Here is a 14,739-nt window from a genome sequence, read left to right on the forward strand (position 1 = left end):
ACTCTATGACTCTTCTTTAACTCTCTTGGTTTCACCTATATCGTGAAGGAAGCTTCCTGCTAGTAATGCTAGATTCAGCCTAGACACCCCCTCCTCCAGGAAGCTTTACCTGATGTCCTTAGCAGAGTGGGCTTGCTGGCTCGATCCCTGGCACACTGCATTGGCTTCTATCATTTTATGTTCCTTGGAAGCAGGGGCAGTTTCTCATTCAACATTGTTCCCCCTCCTGCCCCCTAGCTTGATTGCAAGCTGGAATCAAGATTCCTAGGAGAAATATCAACAACCTCAGATATGCAGATGATACCACTCTAAGAGGAGAAAGTGAAGATGAACTAAAGAGCCTCTTGATGAAGGGGAAAGAGGACAGTGAAAAAGCAGACTTAAAACTCAACATTCAAAACACTAAGATCACGGCATCCGGCACATCATGGCATGTCGACCTTTGCCGACAAAGGTCCCTACAGTCAAAGCTATGGTTTTTCCAGTAGTCATTTATGGATGTGAGTTGGACCATAAAGAAGGCTGAGCACGGAAGAATTGATGGTTTCTAACTGTGGTGCTGGAGAAGACGCTTGGACTTCAAGGAGATCAAACCAATCAATCTTAAAGGAAATCAATCCTGAATATTCACTGGAAGGACTGATGCTGAAGCTGAAGCTCCAATACTTTGGCCACTTGATGGGAAGAGCTAGCCGACTCATTGGAAAAGACCTTGATACTGGGAAAGATTGAGGGCAGGAAGAGAAGGGGACCACAGAGGATGAGACGGTTGGATGGCATCACTGACTCAATGGACATGAGTTTGAGCAAACTCTGGGTGATAGTGAAGGACAGGGAAGCCTGCCATGTTGCAGTCCATGGGGTCCAAAAGTGTCCGACTGGACTTAGAGACTGACAACAACAACACACCCCCCAGCATAGATCACGGTGACTACTGCTGAGTGTATACTTGTTGATGTATACTTGTTGCCCTAAACAGTCTCTCCAACCAAAATGATCTAAGTGCTCCAGTACCTAGGAAGTCTGAATTCTCAAAATTCCAGGGACAGATTCAGGATAGAACCAAGTATAAAAGCAAAGCTGGGGACTTCTGGTGGCTTGCAGACTATCCTGGGGAAAGGTAAGGGATACTTGAGGTGGGGAGAGGGGAGACAGGCAGAAATACCTAACATTATTCGAGCGCTAGAAGCTCCCTTGAATCTGCCTCAAGGTAAATGGACACCACTCTTAAGGAGAGGTTTGGGGCAGATTGTCGGTGGGTCAGCTTCCGAAGCCCTAGCTGCGGGAGGCCGGGGCAGCAGCCCGCCCCGCTCGCCCCAGGCCGCCTGCAGGAGGCGCGCGAGGGCCTCAGGGTGCAGCTGGCTGGGAGGAGCGGGTGCTGGGCTGGGTCTCGGACCGGGCCGGGCGGGGCTCTAGGACAACTTTTTGGTTGGTTGCCGCCGGGTTCTGATCGCCCAGGCCGCTTTTAAACTGGGTGTCTCCCTCTCTCTCGTCCCTTTCTGCCTCCGCGCGCGACTCGGTAAGTGGCATTTGACTAGCTCGACGCTAGAGCCGTCCGCGTGGCCCGGGGTTCTCTCTAGTGGCACGTACCAGGAGCGCCCCTCCTGTCCGCGCGTCCGCCCCATGTGGGCGGCTAGGGCTGGTGTTCGACCTCGGCTCCCCCTCAGACAGGCCTCCCAGGCCCCAGGGGAGCCGCTGTGAGAGCTCTTCTGCGGCGAGGACATCCTCAGGGTACCGGGGACCCTTCCTCCCCAGAAATAACGTTCTTGGCGCCTAAGGTCCCTCTTTCCCCCAGGGGCCGAGGCGCGCGTCACTTGTGCCTGGGACCCCGATGCTCAAGGGATCCGGGCCACATGGAGCTTCAAGCTCCTTTTGCAGTGAAAAGAGAAAAAACAAACAAGACTCTTGGAGAATGGAACCGACCCGGCGCGGAGGCGCAGAGGCCTGGACGGTGTCTGAGTTGGGGCGCACGCGGGGCCCCCGCTTGCCCGAGGACCCTGACACGACACAGTCTATTTAGGAAGCGGATGAGATCATGGGCCTGAAACACTTTAGGCTTCAGGGCAGAGCAGTGTTAATTCCGGTGTTAGCAAGAAACGGAGGTAATTTCGCCCACACAGTCGTTCCCCCTCCGCAAATGCCTCTCAGTTGCCACTTCGCTCTGTGGTTGGGCTCTTTAAAAGGCCTGCGTGACTTTTGTGGGAGCGGTTAGCTACTGTGAGCCTGGAGGGAGCAATTTCCTCCCCCACATTCACCTTTTCAGCATTGACGGTGCGTTATGCAGCATGGGACCCTCTTCATAACGTGTGTGGGGTCTCATGAGCGTGAGGCCCGTCATCGTTTTCTGGCCTGAGAAAAAGTCGGAACCTTAGGGGTTCTGACTTGTGCTCGCCAAGATAAACAGGAAAAGTGGCCCTAGAGAAAGTTTGTCTCGAGGAAGCGTTTCTAAGTTTCACTCTGGTCCTCAGCATTAGAGGGCATTTTAAGTGTTTTAGCGGTATACATTCCTATCGAAAGCGTTACTCTCCGGATTTAATAAAATTTGTGAAGCTCTCACTTTATAGCTGAGTGAATGAAGGAATCGTTATCATTGGTACCGCTTAGTAATCTCTTGAAATGGGAGGCTTGTGGGACGTTTACATGTTTGCTTCAGTGGTAAAGGACCCTTTCACTGATCAGAAAGTATCTGATTTTACTGATGGGAGCTGTGTTCTAAGCACGGCGCCCCCCCCCCCCCTTTTTTTAAACAGCTCCCTCTGGGAGAGGGACATGGCTGAGAGCCAGTGTCTATTTAAGGACTGTGGGAACTGATCAAGTGTTGACAGGACTGTTCTCAATTCGATGGCCTCTGCCTCTGTGCACTAGTTTCGACTTCCTTTTTTTTTTAATGTGAAGAGTTTGTTTCCATCTTTCATAGGTAAATACTGTTACCAGTAATGTTTATATTTTTTCCCCAAGTTGATATTGTTCCATGCTAGTGTAACAAGGAGATAAAGTTAGGAAGATGGTGACTGCTGACATTCTATAAAATGGAGACTCCCAGGGTGTCTCCTGGCTGGGAATTTCAGGAGATTCTCAGTGTCAGGAAGTTGGGAAAATACAACTGTTTTGCTGGAATTCTACTCCAAGTTAGCTCTTTAGTCACCAAAGGTAAATAGCCCAATAAGACACTCTTTACAAAAAAAAAAAAAAGACACAAAATGCCCAAAACAATATTGTAATTATCCTCCAGTTAAAATAAATAATTTTTTAAAAAATTAATGATATTCTTAACATTGTTTTTCTCTTTCCTACCAGGCTGACAAGATGCTGACAAGCTTAAGGTATGGACGAAATGGAGAAAATCTGGCTTGAGTTACTAAATAGTTGGATAGAATTCTTGGCCAAGGATGAGAACTCTAATCTGATTGGATATCCTTCTGCTCTGATGGGTTAAAGGATTTACCTGAGGCCAATTTGATGGGCAGGAATTTATTAAGTGCAATCACATCCTCCCCCTTTAAACAGTGTGTTTTAAATAAAATGGGGCTCTAGTAAATAGATAATACTTTATTATGCCAAGAAAAATGTTATTTTAGGAAAAAAGTATTTTTAAGTGATTGGCATCTAATCTTTAAAGATGTTTATCTTTGGCAATGGTGGCCATTTCGAGTTAATTTTTTTTTTAAATGTCAGAATATTGTTATGCCTGATTTGAAAATATGTAGTTCATTGGGGAATTCATTTTCCTTACCTGCACTGCTTTTATAAACATGGTTTAGTCACTATATTTTCTTAATATCTTATTTAGTAATTGCTGCTCTAATTACCTACCGTGATACTTCTCTTACAGGGCTGGTGCTTGAAAGAAGCTTTTCGAGGAGATAAGGTGTATTTGAACATGTGATGATTGATATATACAGGATAGAGCTTTTTGCTAATTGTCCTTTTCATGATGGTAGCAGGGGTGAATTTTAGATACTGCCAAGTATCTGTAAGAATATATATCTGCCCTATAGAGAATTTTCGGCAGAATTCAATTCCATTATTTAAAATAGTTTTACTACCATCCAACAGTAGCTAGACTAGCTATTCTACAACTATCTTAAGAGAACTTGGTTAGCTGCTTTAATTTACAAAGGTTATTTTTGAATCCCATTCTTTCGACTATGCTAAACCTCGGGGTTTTGTGCTTGCAGTTTTGTCTAATCATTTTGATGATTAAATTTGACCCCTTGTATAGAGGACAGATCAGTGGAGGAGTTTGTTGCATAGCATTTTGAGGGTGGGGGCTGAGGAACTGTTCTACATTTTGATTATATTGGTAATTACATCTGTCAGAAATTTTGAGTGAGTTTTACTGAATGTAAATTCAATTTCAATAAACATGACTTAAAAACTTTCCCTTTTTGGCATCTTAAATGACATTTCCAATGAAATCTGTGGGAAGATGGTCTTGGGTCAGTGATTAAACTGTCGAGAATAAAGTGGGCAAAAACATCAAAATCACTTTGTGGTCATGTAAGTGTGTAAATGCTAGAGAAGCAGTCAAGGGATATGTTACCTTACCCATCAAGGGTATACAAGTTTTCTTTATAGATGTTTCAGACAACAGCTTTTGGCAGGGTGTGAGTGGCATGACACTTCCTTCTGTCGCTTGACAATGTATTCTAGTAGCCACATGGTAGCAGAAAATGAAGTGTGAAAATTATGCAACAAAATTTAGACTGGCTTTGGCAGATACTGGCTAAACCAGGGAATTAAGTGAGGCATGGGGTTCTAGTGAAAGTTGCTCAGTCATGTCTGATTCTGCGACCCCATGGATTATAGCCTGCCAGGCTCCTCTGCCCAGGAGATTCTCCATGCCAGAATACTGGAGTGGGTAGCTGTTGCCCTCTCCAGGGGATCTTCTGAACCCAGGTCTCCCGCATTGCAGGCAGATTCTTTACCAGCTGAGCCACCAGGGAGAATGTTGAATAACTGGGTTAATGGCAAAGCTTGATGCATAAATCATGTGGATACTTTCTGTGGGGATCTTCAAGGGTTCTTTTGAAAAGGGATGGGCCAGTTCATTCCTGTGGATAACAGGTCTAGCCACAGCCTGTTGAGCCCTACTCACCATGACCAGGAGCACTGGCAGCTGTGTTGTGCCATCTTGCCTGTAGGAGGAAGCAGGGCTTCCAGGTATGGTACATAATCTGCTCCATCTCCCCCAACCTGTTTTCCCTGTTTCCTGACAATGGAGAGTTCCAATACCTTGGTTAAGTAAAATCTAGTATCACCAAAGTGAGTTGCAGCCAGTTCAGCAGTCAGCTTGCCCTCCTTGGCATCGTACATACCTACATGTTGAGCTAAAAGCAAGAGTGACTAACCATGACTAAACTACCAGGCCCTGCTGCTGCTAAGTCGCTTCAGTCGTTTCCGACTCTGTGCGACCCCATAGACGGCAGCCCACCAGGCTCCGCCATCCCTGGGATTCTCCAGGCAAGAATACTGGAGTGGGTTGCCATTTCTTTCTCCAGTGCATGAAAGGGAAAAGCGAAAGAGAAGTCGTTCAGTCGTGTCCAACTCTTAGCGACCCCATGGACTGTAGCCTACCAGGCTCCTCCATCCATGGGATTTTCCAGGCAAGAGTACTGGAGTGGGGTGCCATTGCCTTCTCCGACCAGGCCCTGAGGAGAAGCAAATCTGGAGACAGGGCAAATTGGTCATTCGGCACTTGAATATACATTTTAAATGGACAAGGTGGAGGAGGCAGGGTCATTTGTATTCTAGGCTCCCTGGAGCCCAAATAAGATTCTCATTTCTCCCTCATGATCTGAAATAGAATAAAGTGGATAACTAAATGGGGATCTAGAGATAGTAGAGAATGATGCATTTGACCAGGGTAGTAAGGTCAGTCAGCTAGTAACCCCTGTGAGCCAAAGTTGGGGATAAAACCTCAAGAGGAAAGCCATGTTGAGACTGAATAATTAAACAGAGATGTGTATGGAAGACTTATTTTAATTTTGTACTCATAAAAATTGCCTTTCCAAAATTTGCCCTGTGTTTATAAACTGAAAAGTTCTGATTTTGGTATTTTGTAAAATTGTCTTAAACCTGGGACTATGCAACCACAGCTAGCAAGCCCCCTGGTGGAGTTTATCTGTACTGCAAAGCCCAAGTATCTTAAGGTACTCTCCACAGTTGCCATCTGCATTTCCGGAATAGCTCCACATCAATCTAGTTCAGTTCAGTTGAGTCGCAAGATAAAACCCAGTCAATTCAGGATGATGTAGGTCACCATGATTTGTTTCTGGGAATACTGTAGTTGATGGAATGATTTTCCAGTTGGGCAAATGCTCTGACATGTTACTCCCACTATGGCAGAATAGAGCCCATTGTATTATTTACAGGCCTTCTATAGTGGAGAAAAATGTGGAACTTTGAGAATTATAGAGTTCAAATTGTACTCCAGTACAGTAGCCACTAGCTACATGTGGCTATTGAGCACTTGACATGTGGCTAGTGCAAATAGGGAGTAAGCTGAGGTGTAAGAAACATAAGCTTTGGAAGAATTAATATTTTTAAAAATGCATTTACAACCTTTTATATTATTTTTTAGATTCCACTGATACAGAAAACAAATTTGTGGTTACCAAGAGGGAGAAGGAAGCAGGGAGGGACAAACTAGGGGTATGAGATTAACAGATACAAGTTGCTGTAGTACATAAAATAGATAAGCAATGAGGATATACCATATATCACAGGGGATTATACCCACTATCTTGTAATAACCTATCTTGTAATCTGCAAAACTACTGAATCACTATGCTGTACACCTGGAACTAACACAATACTATAAATCAACTATACATCAATAAAAAATAATATAAAATCAATATAAAAATAATATAAAAATTGTATATTAATCAATAATCAAGTTAAATGATAGTATTTTGGAAATGTTAAAATTATATAAATGTGACTTACATTATATTTCTGTTAGGCAGTACTGATCTAAAACATGAAATATTCATGGAAACATGAAGATAATGGCTCCATAATCCAAGAGAGAAAGATGTTGGTGTCCTACTACACAGGGCCTGGAGGATAAGCAAGAGTGAAATTAAGTAATTCTGCACTTAAAATGCAGAATTCACAGGTAAGAAGACAATTTTCAAGGACAGGAGGTGCAGGTGTGGGGAGCCAGTGGTACAGACCTGACATAAATTATACACTCAAGCTGCTAGCACTTCTGGAGCTTTTAAATAAAAGACCAGAATGGATTTATTAAACAATTGTTCCGAGACTCCCCTGTGCAAATACTTGTGTTCGTTAGGATAATCAAGGGTCAGAGGACAGGATGTACTATATCCCCTCAAAGTACAGCCTCCTTAGTGAAGAATCCATGTGAAGAACAGTTCTGGTTTCCTGATCCAGTTGGTTGTGTCTGTGTGTTTAGTAACATGGTCTTTTAGGTTTTTTCATGGAAGGAGAAAAATTAGGGGAGGTGGCACCTTAAATAGTACCAGAACTTATATACAGTATAATTTTTTTCAAAATACCTTATGTTAAGGAAAATGTTCACAGAATTTTCTCTTTCCCATGTTTTCATTCAACTCAGTTCTAAGAAGCAGGTCTGTGTTGTAGGGTATAGTTCGGGCGAGGCAGAAAAGGAAAGACGACCTCAACAGAAGTAGGTTACCTTTATTCAGGCAAGGAGGGGCGACAGTCGGCCTAATGACCAGGCTGAGCGTTGAAAGGGGTCAGGGGGACTCCACATTTATAGGGGGTTTGTTGAAGGTTTCTAGACAGGGTGAGAAATCTGGGCAGGTGTAGGGGGTGGAAGGTTTTCAGACAGGGGGTGATAAGTCTTCTGGGAAGGTGTAGGGGGTGGAAGGTTTCTGGACAGGGGGTGACAAATCTCGGATAGATGCAACCAGCCTGGAGCATCAGGGTGGGACCTAAAGTCCTGTTTTGTTTTCTCCGAAGTTAGATGATTCAGCAAGGGCCTTTGAGACTGTTGTTTTCTTTTCTAGGCCCATCATGTGTAAAATCCCTTTTTGTAATTTTCTTAACTAATGGATGAATTTTGGCCATTTTGTCTTTTAACAATAGGTGGACTTTTTTCCTTTAGTTTTCATGTTTCCCTTAAGCAGTGTTTCTTAAGAGGGCTTTGGAGTGTGGGGGGGGACTCTTTGACCCTCCTTGGGGACATTTGGTCATGTCGGAAGACATCTGTGATTCTCACAAGTGGGTAGGCAAGGGCTGCTCCCGGCATATAGTGTGTGGAGGCCAGAGAGGCTGCACGATGTGCTACAATCACAGGGCAGCCTCCACACCAGAGGGTTATCTGATCCAACATCTCTATCAGGCAGAGGCTGAAAAACGCTGTCTTAGAAAATGTCATTCCCAACAGCAAGAGCCTCTAAGGTGGTACTGAGTGTGCTGCAGGCTACTCCCCAAATGTCACCACCCCCCTCCAAAGGTTCTCTGTACTTCGAGGCCCGAGGGGCCTGCATTGCCAGCCCCACTGTTCTCACTTCTAAGTGAATTTACATTCCATAGTATTTACAAAATAACAATTCATTATTTTAAGCAAAGAACTATTGGGATTTTCTTCTAGGTTCCCCAAAGTTAGTTTGAGTGTTGACTGTTATAAGCAGCCAGAAACTCAACATTTGCTCATCACAAGCTAGTGGTTTTCTTAATCAGAGTTAACTGGTCAAACTGGATGTTTCAGCTTGATCACTGAGACAAAGCTTATCCAAGTTAGCTGAGGGACCATCAGATTCCTGGCCTGGACCTAGACTCCAGAAACCACCCAAAGGTTGTTACCATGATCTACTTCAACAAATAGCTTCAGTCCTTACAAAAGAACATTCACAAACCAGCTGTGGAACAAAAACTCAAGGAACTGAGACCAAACATCACTGATCATGATCCAGCTCCAATTTTAACGGAAGATCCTGCTTAATTTTAGAACCAAAGGAACAACAAAACCCTGAAAACACTGAGTTATGCTGGGAAAATTAAAACAAGCCCCTTTGAGTTGGCTGGAGTGGAATCTGAGTCATTAACGCCTGTGTCACCAGTCAGACCCCTTTCAAACTCTGGCAAGTGACTGTCACCCCAAAGTTGCATTTAAAGCAGTTGATGCTGTGGGCAGAAGTGATGGATGACATAATTGCTCTCAAATGTAGCAGTGGAACAAGATAGGTACCCATAGCAACTCGGGGAAATCACTGGAAACAGTGAGATTTGGGGCCAGTATTAGTGGGGCTCTGCCTACCTCTCAGGTTGAAGTAACCTTCTTTGCTGTCTTCTGAGAATGGGCATTTGTAATTGTACACTTTCTTGCATAAAAATACATAGCACATGGCCTGTGGTTACAGGCTAGCATGCCAAACTGCTGCGGCCCCAGGGCCAGCATGACCAGGGTGGAGTGGATGAGGTCCTGAGGTCATTCAGGGAGCACTGTACACCATTCACAGCCCTTCACTCTGCTTCTGGAATGTTCTGAAGAAGCTGGGTTATGGTGATGTCAAAGGACCAAAGACCTACAGGGCAGCGGTGTTGGGGGAGAAGAATTGGAAAGAACTATCAGACACTTCAGTGAGAATTCCAGCTGTGGCACTGACTTGCACTGTCAGGTTGGGTAAATGAAGCTTTCGGTGGCTCAGTTTCCTCATCTGTGAAATGGGAATCTCAAGATCCCATCTCAGTGGAGGATTACATAAGACAATACTATGATGTGTACACTATCATGCTTGGCATGGTAATTACAATCAATAATTTGTCATAGGATAAATTATATTTTTGAATCACCATCACCACCAGTATCACTAGATAGCAATATAATTTCATTTTGGATGTATTTATTTACGTCTCCATTTCATGCCCAAAACAGAACAAAGAACCAAGTCTTGGGCTTCACATTCAGCTCCAATTCCATGTTTTTTCCCCTTCCCTCCTGGTTTGTCACAGAAGAAATTAGCTTCCCCTCCCTTCCCCACCATCAACCACATTTGTTGTGATTGGCTACCCACTCTAGCATTCTTGCCTGGAGAATCCCATGGACTGAGGCTAGAGTCCACGGGGTCACAAAGAATTAGACACAACTGAGTGATTAATCCTTTCGGTAGTCACTAAGTCATGTCCGACTCTTCCGACCATCTGATTACACTTTAAAAGCAGCCTCAGGACCTGCCATGCAGGCACTAAATAAGTCAGAAACCAGGTGGCAGTGCTGTCCTTGAATGACAGTCCTGGAGGCTCCGGCGCCTGCTTCCAGATTCTGCCAACAGCCGGTTTCCTGGATTCTCCCTGAAATCCAGCTCTGGCCCTGCACAGGGCCTCTTGTTTGCCTTGTTCTGATCTCTGGACTCAGCTCTGAACTCAGGAATAATCTGGATTGAACATGCTGTGTCCTCCAGCGTCTGTCCCTGAAGAGCACTGGCCAGGCCTTCTGTCCTCATAGGCTGCCCCTGTCACCATGCGGCGGCCCTCTCCTGGGACTCTGGCCCGGGCTCCCCCTCCTTCTGGGCCATCCCAACTGCTCGGCACACAGCCTCGAAGCCCCAGAGCTTGGCCTGCCAAAGGACTCTGACCTGGAGCTCACCTGTAAACTTGCACCTGGCCCCTAAGACTCGGTGCTGACAGGTTGGAGAGATTTATAAAATGCTGCAGCCGCACAACGTGAAGCTCGGAAGTGAGAGCTGATTCTGCACTGACAGAACTGTTTACAAACTGAGGACAGAACGAGTCATGGCTCTTAGATTTTAGAAAGCAAATGGACTGTGGAGCAATGTGTCAAATCATATTGTAGCCAGAGTTCTGTAACTTAGTTTCCATCCAGAATGGAAACAAGTATTTACTGAGCAGATGCCTCTGGTGAACTCTGTGCCTGGGGATTCGTGGTGGACAGCCAGGCGGCCACAGGCCACTGGTCCCATGGAGGCACCAAGACAACGACCGAGCCTGGCCACGCTAAACACACTAACCAGGCTCGACACTATATCCTTTGGGGCACTGGTACTTTTAACATGTGCAGTTTTTGACCACGCCGCCAACCCTGAGGTTGTTTGCAATTCTGCTGGGAATAAAGGTGAGTGGCATTTGCTGGTGGTGGCTGTGCATGTGGGAGTCATCCAGTATCTTGGCTCTCCATCTCACTGCCCACCCTGCTCTCCACGCTTACACAACAATGCTCGTGAAAGCACCACAATCACAGCCAAAATATACAAATGATGATGACAACTGAAGATGAGAGTTGATATTCATTTTCACTAAATAGCTCTGATACCTGTGAAGGTTCTGTGCTAAGCACATTCCCTGCAGGAATTATTTCAAGGCATCCTCAGCACTTCCCTGATAGGAAGATACTATCATTACTATCCCGTCTTACAGACAAGGAAAACAGGGGCACAGGGAGCTTAGGTAACGTGCCAACATCCTTGGGCAGCCTGTCTCCACATCCTGAGCTGGCTCCCTCGTGAGTGTCAAGCATGTTCTGGTGTTTCTGGCACCCTTATCAAGAGTCAACAAGAAGAACTGCTATTGCCATGGAGAAAAACCCCAAGTTCCTCTCGGGCTCTTCTAGATTGTAGGCATTGCCAACAAGATTCCACGTTCTCTAAACATGATGTTTCTTTTGTGTCAGGAAGAGTCATTTGGACTCTTTTTTCCCTTTAGAACTAGTTTATTCTCATAATATAATGTGAACTGCATAAATCTTACATTGCCAACCCGCATTCAATCACTTGTTCAATCAAAGGCTGGGAAATACAAACCACATAGCCTAATAAAAGGTAACTCACCCACCAGGTCCTTCACTTAACATATTTTAGAGGTTAGGTCATCTCCAGATGAAAGGACAGGTTTCTAAATCATCTATTTGGAATTAGGAATGATTCCTTTCTCAAACATGCACATCACATCAGAGGAATGCAGTTCCCAGGCTAGCCCATGGCTTTATAACCCCTGGAACTAGACCTACAAACCTCTCATTTTCCCTCTCCCCATATCCCCAAGATTCTGTGGACCAAGACATGACAGAAATCAGGAAACGTGAGCCCCATGCCCCTACCCACTGTGGCCCCAGAGGTGAGGAGGGGAAGCTCTGAGCCACAGGAAGGCCAGGGGCCTTGCTGAAGCCCAGCGCCAGCTGAGGTTCACAGCAGAAGCAGACAGGCAGATGCTGAATGAGGGAGGAAGTCAGCTTTTGATCCTTCTTCCACCACCCACCAGGACCCCTCCATTCCCTCACTTTGGCCCTGGGGGTGGAGGATCACCTGGCTTAGAGCTGTGGCCTCAGGGAGGAGCTCTGGAAATGATGACTGTGGATTGGGGGTAGGGATCAGGGATTGGGCACAAAAGTGATGCTCTCTGGGTGGAAACTGGATCACAGGCAGTTCATGTCTAAGAACAAAGTCCAGACTCTTTGCAAGTTGAGCATCTGCAGGTTGAATCACTCAGGGCCAACATGCTGTTAACCCCATCACTGCTGATACCCAAAATGTCACTGCTGAATTCATCAGGCATAAAACGACCAAAACAATTTTTTAAACATCCTTACCAAACACCCTTACCAAATCATTAATGTCATCATTGCCAGGGGTGAATGACATATGGTTGGTGACAGAGCTCTGAGACCAAGTTCTCACAGTGACAAGCTTGTAGATGCTCAGTCAGGCACCTTGTCTCTGGGACAGGATTTCCTTCCCCTTCCCCAGGCAACTAAAGATAACTTTAGCCTCACCAAGCTGTCCTCTTTCCCCTCTCCCCATCCCAGTTCCACAGAGAAAGAATCCAGGTCAAAATACTCCTTCAGTGTAGATGCCATCTGAACCATTTACATGTTTGAAAGTGAAAGTGTTAATTGCTCTATTGTGTCCGACTCTTTGCAACCCCATGGACTGCAGCCCACCAGGTTCCTCTGTCCATGGAATTTTTCAGGCAAGAATACTGGACTGGGTAACCATTCCCTTCTCCAGGGGATCTTCCCGACCCATGGATTCAACCCCGATCTTCTGCATTGCAGGCAGATTCTTTACCATCTGAGCTACACCCTGGAAATAACTATTTTCACTTTCCCAGATCTCCACATTTTCACATTTCGGCCTTTGCACAACTGTCCGCCTTGCCTGGAGCATTCTTCACTCTTCACGTCACCCACCTAGCTTGCCCTTCAGGGATCTCTTGTGTCTCCCTCTGGGAAGGCTTCCCCAGCCTCCAAGACCAGATTTGGTGTCCCTCCTATGTGTCTCCAATCCTCTGTCCTTTCCTAACATAGCTCCTGTCACATTGTGTTGTTGTCTGTTGCTACTTATTCATTCATTGGTCTCCCATGCAGACACTCAGTGGAGCTAAGACCTCGTCTGATAAACCACTCTTGTATCCCCAGTGTCTAAGACAGCTCTTGTCACATAATGGGTTCTTGGTGAATGAATGATGAAGACTTACAATGACACAGCGGTGAGTCCATGAAATGCTTCTACAATTACTTAGCAACATCACAGGCTGCAGAAAATCCTATGCCACACAGGACCCACTGCTCACTGATTCTTGCCAGGATCACACTGAGAAGAGCAAGGTAATGGAGATGTAAGACGGGATGCTCAGGGTCCTGCCGGCATTCAAACAGAACTGTGCTATTGGTCCAGTGACTGGAGGAACGGTCTGGAAAGATAGGTTGGTTCATGTTTCTTTCCAAGGAATGAATACAGAGCTGGTCTTTTAGCAAGTCATGGTTTGAAGAAAGTTTTTGCTTAATGGCAGTAAGAAAACATCCAGATCAAAAGGACTTCCAGGAGCAAACACAGAAAATACACTGAGTGTCAGACAACCCATATGGAACAGCTGGGTATGATTCCCGTGGTGACCAAGCCATAGTGTCCCCTGAGCCTGGGGAAGAGAACTATGCCCATCAGGCCAGACAAAGCAGAAAGGGCTGTGAGGATGCTAAGCAGAGAGCCTCCGATCCCTTGGACATAGGTGGAGCCGGCGGTGATGCAGTCGAAGCCCAGCACCTTTATGCAGAGGAAAGCCAGGCCCAGGCCAGGCCAAGAAGACAATCTGCCTGCAGTAGGCTTCCCACCCTCACGGCACATGCACACCAGCCTCCACATGTTTTGAAGGCAGACAGAAAGCTCTGAGGCTGTGGCCTGTTGGCCTGCAAGGTTAGGCTTGTGGTTCTTTGGCTTTTCCAAAGTTTTGGACTTGTCAATGAATCTATCAGTGGTTTCCCAAGAGTCCATTTCACCTGAAATAAAATCCAAATAAGCTGCGTGTGAGCACTTGCCCCAATGCCCTCAGCTCACCCCAACCTCATCTGCTTCTTTGTTGGACAATTTCTGGGGGCACTGATGGCCTCTTACCCCAAGTATTTGGGCCTCTTTAAATGAGGATCTCTGTCCAGAAATAGCAACGTGAGGGCAGGCTGCAAGTGTCCAGAAGTCAATGCCCCTGGGAACAACCCCTGACCAATGAGTGACAACACTTGGTGTTTCACTCCAGTTCCTTCGCCCTTGGTGGGATGATTTGGAGGTTTGTCCTGCACTGTCTCTCATAGGGCCCCAGGGGACTGAGCCCTAATTTTCTCCAACAGTAGTCCATATAGTAAGATGTATTTTATTGGCTTTTCTCCCTTCCTCATCTCACATCCCATTCCTTCAGCACGCTTCCTGGGATCACCTTCCAAATAGATTACTTTTCACCTCAAATCCTTGTCTCCAGGATTGTGCTGGAGAGAACCCAGACTAAGACATACAGTGAAGT

General features: G+C 45.8%; 1 long non-coding RNA gene and 1 other non-coding gene across 2 annotated transcripts; both read left to right on the forward strand.

The window, feature by feature from the left end:
* The first annotated feature begins 1,414 nt into the window (after nucleotides 1–1,414).
* LOC145524361 (uncharacterized) lies at nucleotides 1,415–4,381 on the forward strand. The gene is made up of 3 exons (XR_014067438.1): nucleotides 1,415–1,519; nucleotides 3,298–3,323; nucleotides 3,833–4,381. It is a non-coding gene; the product is annotated as an uncharacterized LOC145524361 (long non-coding RNA).
* On the forward strand, nucleotides 3,381–3,454 carry LOC145524963 (small nucleolar RNA SNORD93). The gene has a single exon (XR_014067992.1). It is a non-coding gene; the product is annotated as a small nucleolar RNA SNORD93 (small nucleolar RNA).
* Nucleotides 4,382–14,739: the final 10,358 nt, after the last annotated feature.

This window comes from Giraffa tippelskirchi, chromosome 10 (genome assembly GCF_054371585.1).
Source record: "Giraffa tippelskirchi isolate mGirTip1 chromosome 10, T2T-mGirTip1v1.2.pri, whole genome shotgun sequence".
In the NCBI taxonomy this organism is placed as follows: Eukaryota; Metazoa; Chordata; class Mammalia; order Artiodactyla; family Giraffidae; genus Giraffa; species Giraffa tippelskirchi.